The 21,660-nt window shown below is 51.0% G+C and overlaps 1 long non-coding RNA gene across 2 annotated transcripts; it reads left to right on the top strand.

Annotated features, from left to right (window-relative positions):
* The first annotated feature begins 292 nt into the window (after positions 1 to 292).
* LOC127475108 (uncharacterized) lies at positions 293 to 21,660 on the top strand. Of its 2 annotated transcripts, XR_007906094.1 has the most exons (4): positions 293 to 435; positions 2,191 to 2,315; positions 18,487 to 18,603; positions 21,634 to 21,660. It is a non-coding gene; the product is annotated as an uncharacterized LOC127475108 (long non-coding RNA). The 2 variants fall into 2 exon arrangements; XR_007906093.1 differs by lacking the exon at positions 21,634 to 21,660 and having other exon boundaries at positions 18,487 to 18,721.

Here is a 21,660-nt window from a genome sequence, read left to right as displayed (position 1 = left end):
CTCCTTACGCCGCCTCCGGAGCGCCCCGCCCCCGCCGGCCGCCGGCTGGCGTAACCCGCTTCGGGAATCGCGGCGCGCCGCTCCGCCTGCGCCACCTGCGTACGGCCCCGCGGGGCGGCTGCGCAACTTGCGTAACCCCGTGCGGGAGTAGCGCTCCCGCCTGCGCCACCTGCGTACGGCCCGGCGGGGCGGCTGCGCAACCTGCGTAACCCCGTACGGGAATAGCGCTCCCGCCTGCGCCACCTGCGTACGGCCCCGCGGGGCGGCTGCGCAACCTGCGTAACCCCGTACGCGAGTAGCGCGAGCGGCGCGTCGTGAGGGGACATGGCGGGGCTGAGGCTCCCTCACGGCACCGCCGAGGCGGGGCCACTGGCGATGGTCCGGACCGGGCCCCCGGGCCCTCAGGCAGCGGGGAGCCGGGGCGAGGAGCCCGCGGTGAGTGCTGCCACGGTGCCAGGGCCCTCAGCAGCGCTGAGCTGAAGCGTGGCTGGGCATCGTACCTGCATCTTCCTCTGTACCTGGTGCCACCTTCCCTGCCCTGGGTTCCTCTTCACGGTGCTCCTTTTCTCAGTTCCTTGTTTCCCAACACGCGTGTGGGTCTGTGTTGAATTTCCACGCTGCCCAGGCAGCGCAGTGCCTGTGACTGTGGTCCCCCAGCTCCTCTGCCTCACACCAAAGGCTCTCTAATGGCTTGTGTCCAGCAAACCAAACGCTGACTGAAGCTGAGCACCAATCCTAGCGTTATATTCTTTTTTGTAACATCTGGTTTCATTCTCTTGCGTACTTTCTCCAGGGTGAGTTGCCCTCCTCAGACCTCCCCCCAGCCCCGAGGCCGTGCTGGGAGCAGGGGCTGTGAGCGCCCTTTGCTGCCTGGTCCATCCAGCACAGAGGTGCTGTAGTGAGGAAAAAGGGAGGTTTCCCTTTCCAATGAAAGGGAGTTTTTCTGGCCTTCTTTAGAAATCCCAAGAACATTCGCTCGGAGACTTACGACAGAATTTGCAAGAGTTTGACAACTCCGTGCCACAGTGCGTTGGCTGAGGCAGCCGATAATTTTCTTATTCAGTTCTGTGTTGTGAGTGATTGTCATCTCCTCGGAGTCTGACAAAGCAAACAGTAAAGGAGATGGGATAGCAGAAGGCTTTTTTTTCCTGTTGTTGATTTTTTCCCACTATTTAGGGTGCAAGGATTGGTATTCAGCCAGCAGCTGTTATCGTGAATTCACGACTGGCCCTTCCGGGCTCATTTGGCTGCCCAACAGGTTCCATTTCTTACTGGTCGTTGCCATAAAGGACTTCCTCATTTATTTATTTATTCTGTTCCTCTGAAGTTGCTCCTCAGAGCACCAAGGAGGCAGAGTTGTCAGGACAGGGGGATGATGGGGACTAGAGTTGCTGGGGGAGGAGAGAGTGAGACCTGGTAGTGGATGGTGAACAGTGATCTTGGGCACTGACTGGGTTATAAGCTTAAAGCATTATAATGTAATAATCTTTAAGAACAGAATGCTGAAAAAAAAGACTAAAGGCTCTTCAGCTTTCTCTGTTCTTCAAGGAATTCTTGAAACAGTTCTTTATCCTTAAATAACTTCCTGGTGAAGTGCCTCACGACAGAGTGATCATCTTCTCCTCTCAGACCATGTTCAGCCCTCCAGAGATGCTCTGTTAATATGTAACCCCCTCTTTTCCTTTGCTCAGGTGGTCTTTGGGTTTTGTCAGTAGCTTTTTCATTTGAACAAATTTAATTGTTTCCCCTTCGGTGCTTTTCTGGCCAATGTTTGATCTCTGTGATTACGAAACCTCACTGGTTCCACACTCCCCAGGGCACAGGCCTGCGAGGCTCTCGCTGTTACAAACAGCCCTCCAGTCCAGGCAGGCAGTGTGAGAACAGAGCAAACACCTGCCCAAAAACCCTGCTGCAATCAGGGCTTCACCTGTGGGACTGTGGGTATTTATAGCCTTGTCACAGAACATCATAATTAGACGTGCCCAGGGGGCAGCTGCGACCCAGAGCGTTGGCACCGCTCGGGGACCCCGTTATTAGTCCTGTGTCAGCAGAGGGTTTGGCAGCACACAATCTGACACAGCAACACTTTGGGGAATTCAGCCATGCTTCCATTTTGGGGTGATTAGTTTGTCACCTGATGCTAATGCAGTTGCTGCCCTGAAGACTAAAGTTGTCTTTTTTTTACAACAGGTTCAGTTTCCGCATCAACAAAATTGAAGCTGCTCAGGAGGAGCCGCCTCTGTTTGGTCTCCATAAACTGCTGGAGTTCAACCTCCATGAACAGTTCTGCAGTGGACTCGAATGAGGCTGCAAAGGTAATTGAAAGATTCATTTTACAATCTGCCAGCAAATATAAAAGGTTTTGAAAAAGACAAGTTCCCTCAGAGAACATGTTCAGCTAAAGAGCTAAACAGCCATTTCTTGGTTGACGTTTATTTTTAAGCCAATGGAGATCTAGATTTGCCTCAAACAGCCAAATTAGAGGTGAAACTGTCAACTGAGAACTGAACTCAAGCTCCTTATTTCCTTCCCTTGAGCCACCTGGTGCCCAATGAATTTTAGTTAGAGGTAATGGAGAGGGACACAGGGCTCTTGGATTCATAGGAGTTGACTCAGGCTGAATAAAAGGTATTAATTAAATACCTGTTTAATTATGGAAATAGCAAGCTGGTTCCTTCTGGGTCATTTCAAAGATGTGACACACTGATTGCAAGAGTTTTCACAGGAGTACTTTTATTAAAAGCATGGGAAGGGAAAGGTAAGAGTTGTGGGATTTTTAGAATGGAAAGAGTTAAAACTCAATGTCAGCAGTTTCCGCTTGTTTCTTTTTCCTGGTTTTATGAAGTCCTTTGTATAGGAGATCTTTTTCTTGATGCTGTTTCATGGTTTGAGCTGCTTGTGACTGGGAGGTGGTAGGGGGACAGTGGTTTTAATCAGTCTTCAGTTACTGGAAATGGAACTTGTTCCCTTCAGCAAAAAAAGAAGAAAGGTGGAAAGACTTTTTTCTGCAGGAAGCAGACAAAAGCTGTGTTTCCTTGCTTGTTTGAAGATTAGCTATGGAGGGTTGCACACATGGCACCTGCTTTCACAGCCACTGGGAGCTGACAGCCCTCTGTGTGTGAGCTTTTGACCTCACCGAGCTTGGTTTGGAGAAATGGGGGTTTGCCAGACCCTCATTAGGCAGGAGGCAAGAGGAAAGGGACTGAGGGTGGGCGAGGGGAGGAAACAGCAGGGAGGGGTGAAAGCCAAAGCTTCCAATTCCCAAGGAGCTCTGAAGACCTGTTTTTCTTACTTTGAACTCACAAGCTTGAAGCAATTGTCTTTACTCCTTGTGAAGTTGAATTTACGTATGCAGATGAACTCGTTCCCCCTGACCTACTTTGGCCAGTTAAGCTCTAGGCCTGTGCACAATGCAGGATGGGGAGGAGCTTTTCCAAACCATGAATTCCTTTATTGTTGCTGGGACTGGTCACGCGTATCCATAGTGCCTGGCATGGAATCTTTAGCTGGAGCTGATAAACACTGGGCAGCACCCAGGGCAGGATTTGCATGGTCCTGTCCAGCACTCCCATCTTATCAGCCCTTCTGTCTGCCTTTCCCAGGAGTCCCAGAGTCAGTTATTCCGGTTCTGTGTGTCCAGCTCACTGATCTGTGTGTCATCACACCTTCCCTGCTGTCAGACTGCTCCCTGAAATCCCTGCCTTTGATCACAGGCCTCATTTAATCCTAGTTGGACACTCTTTACAGAATTGTATATCCATCCATGTCCATGGAACGGGTGTGTACCTGTGACATTTCATGGGAGCCCACAGGAGAACACATCGGGGTGAGTGCTCACTACTGGTGAGGCTTCACTGGGGGACTAGGAGAAAAAAGTGCAAGGTAGGCTTTCTGGATGGATGCAAAAGGCCTGGAAAATTCAGGAAGTTTGTGCTGAGCCATGCAGATGAGCAGAGGAACTCTAATTAAAATACAGACTTTGTGTTGTTCTCAGAAACTGGGCAACATTCCCCATTCGAGCTCTGCCAGCAGATCTCAATCCTGGACTTCAGCACCCACTGCTGCTCTGCTCCATGAGACACCCACTCAGCTTGGCCAGCACAGCTCAGTCTCGGTCTGTAACACCTCGTGCTGTTCCAATTCTGGGCCTTTTTGAGCAGAAAATGCCATCTCTCTACTAAATTGTGCCAAATTGCCTGGTTTTGGCTGCAGAACTCATTTTCACTTGTCACCTAACGGGATACCTGGAGACTTCCATCTTGTGCTGTCAGCAACAGAGGAAAAAGCATGTGAATGCCCAGCCCCCTGCTAAGCCCCTAATTATATAGTGATGTGTTAATAACAAACACTCTTTCATGTCTTGGCAGTTGCAGACCTCTCCTCAGTAGTGCAGCACTTCAGAAGTAGAATCACACGGGAAAGATGCAAATCCCAGTTTAAAATAATTGGTATCAGCATGGTCTGTTCCCAGAATGAGGGTTGGGAAGAGTCTGAAGCTGTCAGATGCCAGTTGTGTGGATGTTCTGCAGGATCTGAACCGTGTTGGACAGATTTGCTTTGCAGAAGTGAGTGTTGCACGGGAAATCTCTTTCCCTCTCTCCCTGGTTATGGATCTTCCTTCCTCAGAGGCCTTGCCCCCTCCCAGTTTTTGAGAGCTCAGCAGTGAGGGTTGGAATGGTTTCTGTCTTGGCTGAGACACCGGGGCTGGAGCTGGCAACATCCACATCCAAATTGATGTGTTTCTTTCAGTTGGAGCCAAATTGCTGGGATTTGCAGTGCTGGTGGCTCACACCCTGTGGTGATCAGCTTGGCTTCCAGAAAATACAGGGGAACTGGAGCAGGCATGAACCCCCACCTGTGCTGTGAACACCCGAGCAATTAGAGGTGGTGGCACTGACTGCTGAGCTCCAGAGCAGTCGCCTTGTTTCTGGAGCAAATGGTTCAGATTGATAGAGATGGAACAACTAAAAACCTTGTGGGGAGAAGACAGGTCAGGAAATTATGCTCAGGAAGTGAGAAAACCTTGGTCTGAAGGTGTTGTGATTGCAGTTCCATTCTGGCCCCCGTGAGGCTCCAACCGTCAGGTGCTGAGAGCTGCAGAACAGGGCAGCTAAACCCCTGTTTATCTGTCAGGTATGGCCCTGTCAACAGTCATGTGAGTGATTAGGTGTGCTACAGGTGTGTTGTGCTGCTCAGAAAAAAGAATGGGTATATGTGAGCAGAGCAATGCTTTCAGTGTTTTCATGTATTCTCAACTTGGCAAGAGAGAAGATGACTGACAGATGCTCAGTCTTATCTTTGGGAAGGAACTCTGAAACCAAAACTCTCAAGTTATTCTTTAGTCCCCTAAATCATTCCAATTTGCATTCCCATTGCTGAGTGTTAGGCAGATTGTATCTCTTCATACACACTTTGGATTCTGCATTATAGATGTTGTAATTTATATTCACATCATTGCAGCACTAACAGCAGTGCTGGTGTCGTTGGTTGTGAATGTGCCTTGAAATGTTTGGTTTCTGTTGAGCGTGACCTCACTCCTGTGGTACAAAGGGTGTTGCTAAAACCTCACCATGTACTCTAACTCACAAATCCCACCAGCAAAATTACATGCCAGAAGTGCAACCCTGAGTTCTGTTACCACTCCAGAAAACTCCTGAAAGCTAGATGTCTGAGAAGCCTTTGATTTACAGCCCTTCAGGCTGTGGTTGAAGCCCTTGCTGTGGCAGAGGACTGTGGAAGAAGGGTTTAGGCAGGCCTGGAGAGCCCAGAATAGAGAAGCCAAAGTGTTGGCTGTGCTGTAGGTCTGTCTCCTTGCAGTGCTGGGGGGGACTGCTGAGAGTACTTTGCAGGGGACTGGAGAGCCTCAAGTCAGATTTCTGTGAGCAGGAGGGAGGGAAAAGGCTTTATCTGTTTGACCAGCAAAAATACACTGGTGCTGTCAGCGTTGTATGGAGACAGCCTGTTTGTGTTTCCCGTTCAGTGAGGGTCACGTGCCTGTCTGGAACAGCCAGTGTGGGGCTGGGCACAGGCTTTGTCTCTGTGGGGAGGGGGTCTTGTGCTCAGCTGCCATCCTGCCATTGCAGTCACACAGAGCTGTGGAGGATGGCCCAGGGTGGGGACAGCAGGAGGTGATGGGGACATCAGGTAAACTCACCCTGGTAGGTCCTGCCTTACAGGAAGTCAGACACTGCAGAGCAGCCCCAGGGCCTCCCCTGCTCCACCCTCCTGAGCCCTGCCTGTTCCTCAGCACCTGCCAGCCAGGTGAGCCCAGACTGTGCTCCAGCTCCAGGAACTCCAGGCTGTGGCAGTCTGGACTGTTCTGCTCTCCCAGGGGTGGCTGATCTGCTGACTGATAGGATGTGCCTTATGCAATATTGTGAGCTGAGCATATTTTAATATGCTAACTGAACCCTGAATCAGATTTTGCAATGAGAGTGTGTATTGGTCTTCAGAGAGGCAGTTGCTTCAGAATTTCACCTCTGGGACTGCCAAACCTATTTGTGTGTTTCATAGTTCACTCTGTAAAGCACTCACATACATCCCTGTGTTGTGTGTTAACAGGCACAGCTCATAAATAGTGGTGCCTGGCAAAGCTGTCAGCTCTAGATCTGTCCACAGAGGTCTGAGCCACAGAATTTGCTGTGACAGAGTAGTCTCTGGTATTTTCCTTCTGTGTGAGTGACAGGAAGCACAGGACGTGGAGTGTTTGGTGTAAAATGAAACCAGGGTTGGAATTGTGGCTGCACATGGAACCAGATTTGTTTGAATTGGTAGAAGAGATCTCTAACCTCTTTCACAAAGAGACAATGATCAGAGAAGTAGAAACATGGCTGAGAAAAGTGATGCACAGTCAGAACACCCAGAAAATATTTTATAAAATAAAGAGGTGAAGAAGCAAGAGAGTGTTGAAACTGGTTGTATGAGGAAGGGCTTGAAAAAGATTTCAAAGAAAGTATCTTATAATCTGGAAATAAAACTATAAACACGAGAAACCACAGAAATCCAGAACACAACCCGTCCTTTTATAAGTATTATTTCAGGTCTGCTTTTGCTGTAGTGACTGCATAGATATTGCTGAGGCTTTGTGAGTGTGAAATTCCTTTTTCCTTTGTAGTTTTGTGGCACCTGTAAGTCTTGTGAGGATGTGTTGCCTCTAGGCTGGACAACGTGTATGACAAGAAAAGGTCACTAACCAAAAGAGATCAAAGTGAAAACCAGGTGGGTTCCCAGGGAAACTGCTGGGTGACCAACCAGCTCAGGCTCCAGAGACTTCCTTTTGCAAATCTGCATATGATTTATGCTGTGTCTGTTCTGTGAGCTGGGAGATGGTGCTTTATGAGTCCTGCAGGACTGAATGCTTTCTGCAGTGTCCTCATGGTGCTTCCTGAATCCTGCAGGACTGAATTGCTTTCCTGCAGTGTCCTCATGGTGCTTCCTGAGTCCTGCAGGACTGAATTGCTTTCTGCAGTGTCCTCATGGTGCTTCCTGAATCCTGCAGGACTGAATGCTTTCTGCAGTGTCCTCATGGTGCTTCCTGAGTCCTGCAGGACTGAATTGCTTTCTGCAGTGTCCTCATGGTGCTTCCTGAATCCTACAGGACTGAATTGCTTTCTGCAGTGTCCTCAGGCGCTTTGGGGGGACGGGGTGGTTGATCTCCCTGCCCCAGAGCACAGCACACCTCCAGTAGAAATGGCTGTTGTGCCTATAGCTCTGATGGACCATTCTGCTGTGCTCTACAAGACAAGGCAGATGGGCTAAAGGGAAGAGAGAAGGCACTGAAAGCCTCTCCATGCTGGACATCCTGAGAAAGACTCTTCCTCCTTCATCTTTACCCAAATATAGAAGAAAGCAAGCTGATGCTTTTCTACCTCTGCTGCTCTCTGGATTTCAGAAATGACTGCAATGACATTTCCCTTCTCAGCAGAGGCCAAGACAGATTGTCAGGTCACTTTATTCCTTCCTGTTTTGCCTCAAGCTGAAACATCACATGTGCAGAAGACCTCAGCAGCAAGTGGCTACTCCATCTGCTGTCTGGAGGAGGTCATTCATCTCCAAAGGGAACACTTAGACTTTTCAATGACTTGCTCCTGAGGAATCAGCTGCTGACAGAACACTCTCTTTAGCCACACACAGGCTTACAAGGACAGTTTTGGTTGCCCATCGACCTCAAAAACTACATGGTATAAAAAAAATGAGCAAGGAAGAACAAAAGTTGTTCTTCTGGACCAGCCTCTGTACAAGGAAGAATTGACTAAACAGGAACCTTTGAGCTCCCCAGGAATGCTGTAGAGGGCTGTGAAGTCCTCTGTGTCTAGAGGGTGGGCAGTGAGGGGATGGCTGGCTCTCCCTTTCCCAGGTGTCTCACTGTTCCAGAGGTGAAACTGGGGGCTCTGGGAGTCGACACTCTGACGTGCTGTGACTGCCTTGTGTCCTGCTCTGGAGAGGAGAGGTGTTACTGAGCTTGGGTTTCACTTCAAGTGGAGTCCTAAGATGCCAAATATGGAGGTGTGTGAGGAAGCCTTCCCAAACAAAGCTCCCTTACAGGAAAGGAGCTGATAACTCTTTGGAGTCTGCTGTGGATTTAGCACTTTAACTGGCAGCTGAAGGTGAGAAAGACAAGTCTGGGCAGCTACACAGGACACTGGGCTGGGAAAGGGCACAGCTGTGCACTAAGCACCTGATGACCAGGCTTTGAGATTATCCAGATCTCTGTGTTACCAGATGAGGAGCAGGAGCCCACGGACAACTGGGTTTCCAGGGCAGTGCCTGTTCCTGTCTCTGTTGAGACACAGGTGCTGAGATGCTTCTCACTGCTGGGCTCTTGAGCTTTCAGCTGGGCACTCATCCAGCTGTCCATCACTCCTTGGATCTGGTCCATGGGAAGCCAAATGTGATCTGAGGGTTGCCACTGCAGCAGAGATATCAAACAGACACCTGGAATTTAATACAAATTGAGGTAAATTCGGGCTGGAAATAGAACTGGGCTGTGCCTTGAGTGCCGGGCTGTGAGTGTGTGGTGGGGCTCCTGCCTGCGGTCACGGCCCTGGGGATCAGCTCAAAACACAAGGCAGAACCAGCTGTTTGGGTGTAACTGTAGAAAAATCGATGTGGGGCAGCTCAGAACACCAGGTGAACTGAAAGCCAGGGCAGGGATTTTCTTCTTCCCCCATGATTTCATCACGTGAGTATCAACGGAGCGAGCTCTTCCACTCTGTGGTACAACTGACAGATAGTGCAGGGGAGGCGAGACTGGCTCTGTTTGCAGCTGTGAAACCATGAAGGGATATGTTCTTTGTGAATTAATTAATGTGGAGAAAAGGCAGTTTAACTATTTGACAAAAGATTCATTACCACCCACTTCCCAGCTGGCGCTGTAGTGCAGCTTAGCCATGGACTGTCAGATTTCCATCAGCCTTCAGTGTTCCCACTGAAATAGCAATTCTTGCCTGGTGGGACAGAGAGTAACAGTTGTGAGGCCTGTGCTGCTCCTGGGTAACAGGCAAGGGAGGTAGGACAAGGTTCTGCCCTGCTCCAGACAGGGTTGGTTGGTGCTGCATGTCCTAAACCTGAATCCCTCTGAGCAGGGATTGAGGTTCATTTCCTGGGCTGGCAGAAGCTTTCAGGAATGTTTCCCTTGGCCTTTTTGTGAAATGAGGGGAGTGTTGCCATCCTTCACCCCAGGGGAAGGGTTTCCCATGCAGGTTATTCAGTGTCTCAGCAGCACAGCAAGCAGGGAGGGGCAGCAGTCAGTGCAGTACCAGTGACATTCTCAGGCAGGTGCAGACACATCTTCAAGACAGAAGCTGAGGCAAATCATAATCACAAAGTCATTAGTCTGCTAACAAGAGCTGGGGGAATAAACCTAAAATGAAATCCTACTTTACTGTAACAGCCTGTGGCAGATACCTGCTGGGTTCCTGGGGTCAGGACTTGACCCAGGAAAGGCATGTGCTGCCAGTTCAGAGACCATTAGGATGTGTAAACTCCAGATTCCTTCCAAACCTTTCATGTATTTTCAAGCCTTCATCTAGCCCTTCCAAAGGGAGAACTGTTAGGGAGACATTTACATCCACGTGATGCAGCCACAGCAGGTCTCTGATAGGAACTGAGAGGTGACTGTGTCATCTGTTGCCAGTAAATGGAGTGGCAGCAGAGCTTTCCTGTGCATGTCACTGCTATCAACAGAGCAAAGATGCCTCTAGATAGCACAGGAATGTTTAGCAGTTTTGGTCTCATGTGAAAAGTTCAAGCTGTATTTTAAGGACAGAAGGTATTCTAAGAAGGAGGAGATCAAATCCCCAAGGAGCAGTTTAAAATGCCACTGTTAGTGCCCCCAAAATGCCTTTGGCGTATTTTGCTGAAATGACAGTGCTGCAGGTTGTGTCTGTGTGACGAGCAAAGGACACAAGGGTACAGAGCTGGGACCCTGAGCAACCTCACAGATTGTAAATACCACAAGGCAGCAGGAAAATGAGATCTTTATTCTGAGTAAAGGAAAACATGGAGAAAGAGGGCATCAACCAAACTTTGGGTGCAGTTAGCAGGGATCTGAGAACAAACTGTGCAAGACAGAGCTGTGAATATTTGCTACTCTGTCAAGACTGAGGGGCACCAGGGAAGTCCCACTTTGTGCCTGAAGACACTTAACAAATAAGCTCCTGCAGCCCACTGGAAAGACTGACCTGGGAGCTGCATGGCAGGAGACTCAGATAAGGTGTGTTTGAGAAGGGGAAGGAGTCAGAAGGACAAAGCAAGGAGAAGGACCTGTATATCTCAGACAAGGCTGACCTAGTGAATCTAGATCTGGTCATCTCTTTGGCTGCCTAAAGCAGAAAATGCTTTTTAAAGATTCCTTTTGTGTGTTCTGTGCATTCTGATTTTCATCTGCAATGTCACCCTGGAAGTACAAACTGTAAACTCCAGTCCCTGCAAAGCTGGGGCTCTGCAGTCGTCCTCACGTTATTGGGATTCACTTCTTTGCTGGAATAACAGTTGGTCTGAGCTCGGGAGGGAGCTGTGGGCAGTGCAGAGGGAGAGGTGGCTTTGGAGCCTGCCCAGATCAGTGAGTGAGTGAGGGGTGTGCACTGGTGCTGGTTCAGAGGACAGCTCTGTCAGGACACTGTCACTGTCACCCTCCTGAGGTTAATGCCCTGTCAAGCACTGGGACCACCACTGTCACAAACACATCTGCAGGAGACAGAGCAAACAGAGGGGAGTCCTTGGGGCTGCTGGAGGGGGACAGGGCAGCCTGGTGCAATGGTTGGTCAGGGGAGGGTGTATGTCCAGTGATAGACTCGGGGGCACATGGAACTTACCTGTGTCTCTTTTGGACTCGACGTGTTCCTCAGCCTAGAGCACCAAGAGGGGAACTTTCTCATTTTTTGGTGTTTGCATGCCCTAAAGCTGATGCTCTTGGTGTTACCATAGTGGTGGAAGAATCCAGGCAAAGCAGAAAAGTGCTAAGAAAAGCCAAATCCTCTATCACTGGCACAAAAGATCACCTGGAACTACCACGAGCAGATCCTAACAGTGTTACACTGCTTTTTGAGGATAAATCATGCACTTGGAAGCCTGCAGAACCCATTGAGCAGGTAAATGCTCACTCATAGTTCACTGAAAGCACAAGTACATACACTCACTGCAGGTGTAGGATGAATGACACTTGGAGGACAGGGATATACGTGGTCGTCTGGGATGTGCTCAGCAACAGGCAGGAGAAACACAGAGCTGCCAGCTTGTCATGGAGCACAGAGCAGACTCTCAGCCCCGTTACAACCTCGTGTAAGCAGCCTCCTGTCAGCACAGCACTGGCTTGCACCCACCCACCTCTCACCTCCCACACAGCACGCACAGCAGTTTTCACAACGGCAGCAAAAGAAGGCACAACCATCCCAAGCCTGGGGGAAATCCCATCAGTGCCAAACAGACTGAGGTCAGGTGGTGCGTGAATCAAGGCTGGTGTTGCAGGGGATGTCTTGGCCACGCAGATCTGTGAGGACATGCAACATGTGATGTTTAATTTTGCTGTCTGGGATGGATGTAGCAGGAAGGAAGATTGCAAAAAGCCATTTCTCAGCAGCAGGTGCTGGTGCACGAGCCAGGGTAGGACCCAAGGGCACATCTGGCCAGATGCTGCAAGTGCCCATGCTGGGGAGGGCCGGGCTGGGACATGGCACAGTGCTGCTGCTTCTGGCTCACAGGGAGCCCCGGGCCAAGTGAAATGTTCTGGTCAATTGAAATCCCATTTGATTTCATTTGTCATTTCGTTTGCTGACTTTATTCCAGCAACCATCCTGTGGTGCTGAATGTTCTGTGGCTGTAGCTGGGTCTGGCTCTGATGCTGGTCCCTTTCACTGAGGAAGGGCAGGAGTGTTTCCAGTTTTCAAGTGTTTTCCTGGCAGTCAGGAAACCTGTGCTTCCCGGGAGTGGTGTTCCCTGGAGGAAGGCTGACTTCTCCAGCACATTGCACTCCTGACAGTGTGGAATCCCTGAGCCAGGCCTGGCATCTCAGGCCGTATTTAATGTCCAGCCTCCTCTCTGGGTCTCATGAAGGGGCCAGAGCCCTTTCTGGATCTCCTGGGGATGGGACACCTCATTTTCACCCACTTGGAATATAAAATGACAACTGTGGATGAACTTTATTTATTCTGTCTGTGCAATGCATCTGTATTCATGAAGCTCCTTGGCTCCCAGCACTAGGAGCAGTAACTTGCCCTTTAAAATGATAATAATCCTAAGCAAACCAGGCAAACTCCCTACAGAGACAAAATTTGTCATTGTTTTGCTTTTGGCTTCGCAAATGTCTCGTGTTTCTCCTCCTAAAGTGTATCCTGCTGCACCGAGGGGTGCAGGGATGAGGTCCCAGGGCAGGCAGGTCTGTGGTGTGGGCACGAAGGTGCTGGAGCACAGTGCTGGGACAGTGGGAGACAGGAGCAGCTGCTGAGAGGCTCTATAAATCCCCCCCAGTGGTGGTACAAGAGCAGACCGGTGAGGTTTTGGCTGCTCAGGACACCTCGAGGTGCAGCCACACCTTGGGTGATGAGCAGAGACTGGTGTTCAAGAGGAGGAGAATTGCTTTATTCCTCACTCCTCTGGCAGATACCAAACTCAGGCCCCCAGCAAAGCCTCCGTGAACCTCCTCACCGTTATCTGAAATGCCCAGCGCTGCTGGAAAGCAGTAGGGAAGCACAGACACTGTCTCGCCAAAATCCCTCCAAGGTGCGTGGCAGTCGGCGCTGTTTTGGGCGCTGCCGGGGTTAGTTCTCTGCAGACGATGCCCCGGGGCGGCCGCGGACCTGTCCGGAGGCCGGGCCGCCCTCGGGATGCTGCGGGGTGTCCGTGCCGGGGTGCCCGTGTGCGGGATGCTGCGGGGTGTCCGTGCCGGGGGTGCCCGTGTGCGGGGTGCTGCGGTGCCAGGGGTGCCCGTGTGTGGGATGCCCGTGTGCGGGATGCTGCGGTGCCGGGGGTGCCCCGGAGCCGCGGGAGAGGGCGCTGCGGGCCCGCGCTGCCGCAGCGCTGCCGGGCTGGTCTCACAGCGACAGCCAGGGAACCTCCGAGCGCAGGGATCCCCCTCCGAGGGGAGACGGGGATGGAAACTTCATCCCAAACAGGCCGAAGAGGGGAGGGACAGATCGTCACCGTTCGCCTCTGAGAAATAAGGAGCCTGCGAATTACGTTATATTTAGTGCGGGAGTCTCTTTACCTAGAAAGTTGTTTTAGGGGATTAATGTGCTTTCGAGTTCAACTGCTGCTCACCAGAAAGGATGGTTGGTTTTGATTCATAACATCAGATGTCTTTTCCCCCTTCTTGTTCTGTTTTGGTTGTGCCCGCAAAATATTCAATCTTGAAGGCTGTGACTAGAAAGAGATGTTAGAAATGGTCCAAATCTACATCAGAAAAGGTGTATCATGTCACAGGCATTCGTTCTCTTCCCATTTCCATGGAAACGTGCTAGCACGGACTTCGGCGGTGTCAGGCAGAGCAGCCTGGCCCTCCAGCCTGGCAGGATCGAGTGGATGGTCTCCAAGAGCAGCTGCTGGCAACAGCTCACAGAAATGTGCCGTGGTTTCATAAGCTTTGGAAAGACCAGGTAGTCTGGTCCTTTAGAGTAACAGCACTTGATATCTCGCATCAGAAACAACAGCTGGGACGAACATTTGACTCCCAACTTCCCCCTTCCCGTCCTACCCTTCCGTGTCCCCGAGCCCCGTCCGGTCCCGCAGGAACACCGCACGCTACGGGCTGCAGTTTTTAATTTCCTGGGGGGCGGCAGGGGTGGAGAGCACATCTTGTGGCGGTTGACAGGCTTTTTGTTCTGCGCCAGTCCTTTTATTAACCCCCTGCTAGATCATTCCCTGTCTGTGCTGAGCTGCCCCCGCTGCGTTCGTGATGAGAGTGTTTGTAGCAGCAGGGCTGCCGTGGGAGATTAGGGGATCCCGCGGCCCGAGCGGGGCCGGGCGCTGTGAGCCCATGGGGCTGCCGCAGCCTCGCCTCCATCTGCCCCTGCCGCCGGCACAGACACCTCTTATTAACCCCGCGGCGACAGCGGTGGCCCGGCTGATCCCCCGCCGCCATCCCGCACCTCCCGTGTCCCACCTGGCGAGGGAGTGGTGGGCAGGCTGCCGGCGGTCCAGCCTGTTGCAAATGGATAGGGATGGGAAGAAGGTGAAGGCAAGAGCATCGTCTGCCTCCCCTCTGCACTGTGCCATCCCTCAGCTTCCCCCAGCCCTTTTTACCTACTGTACATCTTAAGCAAAAGCAAGTGTTTCCACTCAATAATCTTGTCCAGTTCTCCTTCTGTATTTAGGGCCTCAACTCTGTAAAACATTTATCCCAGACCTGGGACTGCAGAATTTATGGGAGCAATTGAGATCTTTCTGGGCAGTTGTTTCCTTTTCCTTTTGGATCAGACTGCTGGTGGCGGTTGATTATTCAGACAAATTAATTTGGGATGTACACACGAGTTCTAATTAGCTGCAATTATTCACTTATTTTTCCCCTGCTTCCCTCCTACGTCACCAGAAATGAGGAAAATATCACCCTAACACAGTGTGCCCTGCAACAATTATCCCCCAGGCCAGTCCTGAACCTCTCAATCTACGATCAATACCTTCATCTGTCAGCCACGATTAATTAAAGGCAATCCCACTTTCAGGGCTTTGATTCATATCACCCCAGAACAGCTTACTGGGTATTATAATCCAAACGTGATTCTAATACTGTCCTCAAGTGCAGGGGAGGGGCTGCCTCAGACACCAACCCCCAAAGTCATTAAAAGCCAAGCAATAGAGGGGCTCTTGTGAGGTCAGTGATGAGTAGGTGGGACTGTGTTCTCCTCTAGAGCCCAGCTGCTTCCCAGGGGAATAATGCTGCTGGAATCAGACTGGGGCAAGGCTGCTGCTCTGGGTGAGGAAGGGAAGCTGAGTTAGGCCCAGCATGATGGTTTTGTGGTCTGTGCCATCTGTGTGGGTGTGTTATGTCCTACAGAGGCTTCTTTTATTGGCCAGTAGTTGCAATTTTGGAATTTGATATGGTTCTGAACAGTAATTCGATATCCAAAGGCTGTTCTGAGCTTCCTGATGCTGGTCTGTGGTGGTCCAAGCCAGAGCTCCAGAAATGTATAACAAAGCTCTTAAAAAACAATAAAATTGTTTTACTTGAAATTCTTCTGATGCTTTTAATAACCCTCTACTCTCACATGGAGTGGTAAAAGCAAAGAGGGATGTAGGGCCAAACCACACATTGGCAAAGCAGGGACTGGATCCGAGATTCATGGCTCCCTCTCCTCTCCACTGTCTCCCTCAGACAGGAAAGCAGGTCAGATCTAAAAGGGGTGTTTTGAATCTGTTCCAGGTCTTAAACCTGGGAGCCCATTCCCTTTTTGCTGATGCAGGCCGTGTGTCTCAGCCAGCATCCTCTCCCAGGATTGCTGCCTTCCCATTCCTTTTTAACTCTGATTCACAGTCAGGAGTCTCCTTCCCGGACGCCTGTTCCTTGCACCTTCACCCTCAGCACTTCAAAAGCCTCAGATCCAGCCTCCAGGAGTCTGAGGGCAGCTGCTGTTATCCACGGAGGGCAGGCAGCTCAGCAAATCTTCAGTGATAAGGGAGAATGATTTCCAACTTCAAGCCACCTGGAATAAAGTGGAGCTGATGATGTTGCAGGGAGTCGTGACCTCAGGTCTGGGAACAGCAAATCTAGCTATGTTTGAGCTCTCCAGCAGCCCTCAGTGTCCAGTTTCATCAGTGCAACTGTCTGGGGGTTTCCAGGGCATCTTCCAAGTGATAGATGTGTTTTGTTTTCTGCCCTTGCAGGACAAATGGCTTCAGAGCCATAATCAAAGGGGAATGGGCAAGTGCCGGAGGTCAGCTCAGGATTTGTGCTGGGTCTGCTGGAGGAGAGCCCAGTGTTTGCACAGCACAGGGAAGAGACTGTTCCCAGGGCTGGAAATGTTACTCTTGGCCTTCCCAGCAAAATTTGCACCTTGGTTGTACATAAGGGAGGGAGGGAGGGATGGAAAACCTTCCACTCTGCCACGTCCAGGTCCAGCAGGGCTGGAGCCCAGAACTGCGGCCGCGTTGCGTGAGGGAGCTGCAGAGCTCACCACAGCCTTCACGTGGCTGCCTCGGTTTGGGAGTTCATTCCAGTTCAGAGAGGCGAGGGATAATTCCATGCCTGCTGTCCACACAGGGTTCTACTGTTTGAGTTGTCCCAGTGTGCCTGTTGCATCCAGGAACGATTAAAGCTGGAACATTTGCCTGGCGAATTTTATAAGTTCAATACGAGGTTCAGTTAGGGAAGAGAAATGAGAACGCTCAGCACGCTTGGTGCTGCGTCTGCCCCTCTGACAGACCTCTCTGAGAATTCACAGGGGCTTTGCAGGGAGGAAAAACCACGATGCAAAACTTGAAAAATAAATAATTAGTTGGATTTTGCTGCCTGGTTGTTTCTAAAGCCTCGTTCTCGCCTTTTGCTGAGGATCAGAATGATACCCAGGCTGTTGCTTTATCTGCACTTTAAGCTTCAGCTTGTAAAGAGCAAAATCTCTGTGATCAGAATGATTTTAGGTGTATGCAAGCCAAAAAAATGCCAATTTCTCTGCTACCCACCTAAGAAAATGGAGTGGTGGGTTTGTAATAGAACAATAAACCACAGTGCCTTTGTGGGTGCAAACTGTTAGCCTGGGGTTCCCTGCAAGACAGAGGAACAAAGGCCACTTTGCTTTCATCAGCCACTTGAGCAGCACAGACCCCCCCCACCGCCCTCCCGGGGTGAAAGACTCTGCTGGTGAGTCTTTATTGCCAGGAGAAAATGAAAATTATACGCAAAATACAGACGAGAAAATTCGCATCTCTGCATTTGAGTGCTGTGCTGGCTATGACATCACTGGGAGCCAATCAGCAAGCTCCCTTTGTGTCTGGCTTTCTAATAAAAGCCACTTCATCAGAGTAATTTGCAATAATAATTTATTCACCTTCTAGGAATGGCACCACCTGACTCCCTGAGCAGCTGGGGAGAGCGAGCACGCAAAGGTCTGGAGCCCCAGGTGTGGCTGTGCCCTGGTCCAGTGCAGCTCCAGCTCTGACTGATCAGAGTTGCCTTCAAGTTGCAGATAATGGAAGTGACCACTCGTGTTCATTAATTACCCCATGGCTGAGCACACTCAAAGGTGCTCAGCACTGCAGGCACCCAGAGCAGAGCATGGTCCCCCAACAGGAAAACAGGCTCTGGCAGAAAGTGTGGCACTGGGGCCACGTGATGGGGCTTTGCCAGCCTGGGCAGGGTGGGAGCACTCCCCTTGCTCCACAGGGTGTACAGGGACAAGGGGCTGCTTTGCATGGACACTGGGAACAATTTGGCCTCTTGAATTTGGGGTTTGCCTGAGTGAGGTGCAGGGCAGCCTGTACACAGAGAGAAACCAAGGCACCACAGCAGTGTGTGCAGTTCAGTTCCCTGGTGCTGCACAGGGACGATCTGAACACATGGGAATGTCATGGGAATGGCCTCCAGCAGTTGTGTCCCTCAGTGCAGCTCAGAGGAGCCTTCTTCACTGGCTGGGATAGCTCACAGCTCCTCTGTGGTGTCAGACATGGCCTCCATAGCTCTACAAATGAGCACAGGCCCCACTAAAAAGAGCAGCAGTTCGTGGGATCTCTCTCTGATTCCCAGGAAAACGTTTCTTTAAGCAAGGTCCCGCAGCACTCCGGGGCTGTTGTGCAGGAGACGTGGGCACTGCTTGTCCCACGTGTCTCTAGTAGGAGCTTCACTGTGCCAGTGTGTTGTGTGGGAGGCTCTTCCAGGGCTGTGTGTAACTGCTCATGAAGAGCACATAGGATGTATATTTTGGTGGTGTGAATTCCCCTAATCAGGCTCTGCACACGCAGTGCTGGATTTGGAAGCAGTGCACGGACGCACTAAACAGAGACCATGAGGAAAACCAAAATACGAGAGCACTGCCACCCTGAATGGTTTCTTTTATTTCACAGTGAGAGAAAGCAGCAGAGCTGGGAACAGCAGACAGTGTCCTGAGTCATCTCCAGGCAGACACACCAATGCAACAGCAGCACACAGGTGATGGAGATCTCAGTTGAAGACGCAGCCAGGTAAAAACCCAGTAGTTTTTTGGTGGCAGAGTGAGGGGGTGTTCTCACAGCACCCCTCCTCTCTGGCTGAGCTGTCAGCGTTGTGTCTACACAGCCTTTGGAGATATTGAAATTATAAAAACACCCAAATCCAAATAATTCAACCAGTGGAGTTAATGTGCTCTGTAACTCCTGCTGTGAGTGCATACAAGCAGGCTGTGTATCAGGGGTTTCTCTGGAAGTTATCCTCGTCCTGTGTGCCTGATCCATTGATCCTGGGGAGCAGGTGGTGATGAATAACCCACCTGTCAGCTGTTCCCTGGGGAAGTGTTTAGCCAGCAGTCCTTACTGTGCTTATGGGGTCCGTTATGATTCACCTTGGAGGAGCTGCTGGAGGAGGTACAGCCTTGTCAGCTTCTTGGGAGGCTCCCAAGGACCATTCCCTGTTCCCAAATGGCTCTTGGGGTGCTGGGAGGTACGAGGAGCCAGAGGCAGTGTAAAGGAAGGTTCAGGGTGAATATGTACTCCCCAGGTAAATCTAGATATGCTTCCTTGGATGTGATAGCAAGCCTAAGGGGCCTCAGTGTCTTCAGGAAGACTGGGGTGCATGACCCCTTTCTGAATCCAAGCTTTCCAGATTTGCCATTCCAGTCCCTCTTGGGGGTGGAGATGTTTCCTTGGGTGTCTCCAGGACCACCTGTGGCAACCAGGAGACCCTGGCTGCAACCCACCCATGGGTACCCCAGGCTGGCAATGAGGTGTGTCCCTGCTGATGATCCCTGAGAGACCCTCCCCCTGGCCCAGATCAGCACTGTGACAAGCAGTCACACTGATTTGGTGACTCCAGGGACCCTCCAGCTGCAAGGCAGCCCTAGCCCCTACTCCCATACTGTAAAGCAGCACTGGGAGCTTTGGGAAGTGTTCTACTGTTTGGATTTCACCCATTTATTTTGTTAGGTTGAAGCACAACAGAGATAACTGGGGAAGGGGGAGGGCTGTGGTGCTGCCCCCAGCCTGGGTCTGTAGGACCCTTTTAAGTCTTGTTTATTGATTTACTTTGGAACTACATCCTTGGCTCAAATGAATGCAATCAGAGGTGGCAGAACTCCAGAGCAGAAGAGTTTATAACATATTTTCTAGGAATTGCTTGTCATATCTGAAGGGAAAATGGAAGGGTAGCATAAACACACACAAAGCCTGGGGATAATGGCTATTACTGTGTGGAGACAGTGGTCTCAGAGCCCAGAGTGATCTGATGAAGTCTTGTAATGGGAATTTGGACTAAGCTGTGCTTTGCAGACTGGGTTTCCTTGTAAATGGAGCTGCATATAAAAACCTCTGAATTGCTGGGATGGGTAAGCAGCACCCTGCAGGGGCCAGGCTACCTTGTCCTGACTAACTCCGCATTTCCCAGAGCCTGGCCTTGGGGTAACCTCTCCTGCTCACCCCTGGGCCCAGCTCACTGAACTTTGCCTCTGAGGCTTGTGCCAGACAGAGATGCTGAGGCTGCTCAGCCCGTCTCAGCACCACAGCAGGGCTGTACAATATCCTGCTGCCAACAGGCCACAACTTAAAACCTTTAAACCCCAAAGCAGTTTGCCTTTGTTGGGCACTCACAGAAACAGAACAACGTTTACACCACTTACTTTAAGGGTTAAGTGTCTCACCTGCTCTTCTCCACTGACTTGGCCAGGCATTTCCAGGTTGTAAGACATCTGGCTCGTTATTAGCCTCAGATTAGGCAGCAGCAAAGTTGCTTAAACCTGGTTCAAGCACCAGAGTGGGTCCCTTTAATGCAGCCCCTTTGTTTTGTACTCATTGTTCCACTGGTCCATTCCCAGCCCCCCTTCCCCTCACTCTGCCTGGGGCTTGCTAAGACCCTCTCTGCCTAGAAATGAATCCTCTTTTTTTCAGGCTCTCTTTGCTGTCTCCAGCTCTCAGGGTGACTGCCTAACACCTGCAACCCCCCCCCCCCTGTCGATTGCCCGAATCCCTCCCTGACAAATGAGGGGCCGTTGCCAGCGACAAGGTAACGGGGCCGTTCCCTGCGTGCTGCCTTCTGCTTCCTAGCCAGCTCCAGGTAATGGGGAGCTCAGGCTGTGGCGTTTGGCCAGCTGGCTCTGGAACCTGGGGTCAGCTGGGGCTTTCAGGATGCCACTGCTCCTGCCCCTGCAGCCACAAACACGAGCTCTGGCTCTTACAGGGCCTGGGAAGCAGCTGAGTAACGCTGGGTAGGCACAGCCTCCCACACAACTCCCTGCCAGCTACAGCTGTGGGGTTGTCTTTTCCAGTCTATGGCTACCAACGAGGTGTTTTGCTCTCTCTCTGGGTTTGGCAGTGACAAGTCTCCTTGCTGGTGGGGGTGTGTTATTCCCCTCTGCTCACCGAGCAGGACAGGGTTGGCCTTGCCTTGATGAGGCTGTGCCTGTCCTGCTTGACAATCCTCAAGTACTGTCAGCTGCTTCACTGCTCCATCCTTGGCCATTTGCCCAGCCCTCCTCTCTCTCCTCTGCATTCCCTCTCTGGGTGACCTTATTTACAAATTTTGCATATTTAATCTCCTGCTGATGACTCACAGAGCAATCACTTTCCTCCTAGCCCGTCCTGCACTGTCCAAATTAATTCACAGACTGCTTTCTGACAGCCCTTCGTGGACACCCACCTACTGCCTTCAGCTCAGGAGTTTTAAATCTCCTTGTGCTTGCTCTTCCCTGCTCCTTTCTTGATGTCTCTCTCTCACCATCCACTCACCCCCTCTGTCCTCTTTGACTTGACCTGTCTCTAAATACCCATATCTGGGCTCTGCTGAAAACTAGATGGTTCTGCGCAAAGGTTATCTCTAAAATCCAGCTCCTCCTCCCTGTGTTCCCAGATGAAATCCCTTTGGGATGCCCAGGTTTTTGGAGCAATCAGATTTCTGCCACACTTATCAGTCCTGTGCAGAGCACCTCACACCTTATCATTTGGATTTTCCTGGAGCCTCTGGCAGTGCAGTGTTGGAGGGTCGTGCAGAGCCTGTCTCACCGATCCTGTCACCACCTCCCTCCACAGGAGCCCTGGAGTGCCTGTGCCTTCTGC

This window comes from Manacus candei, unplaced genomic scaffold, assembly GCF_025592945.1.
Source record: "Manacus candei isolate 608988 ecotype Guabito, Panama unplaced genomic scaffold, ASM2559294v1 h1tg000046l, whole genome shotgun sequence".
NCBI lineage: Eukaryota > Metazoa > Chordata > Aves > Passeriformes > Pipridae > Manacus > Manacus candei.
The sequence above is the reverse complement of the archived record's forward strand: the minus strand, read 5'-3'. Positions and strand labels throughout refer to the sequence as shown.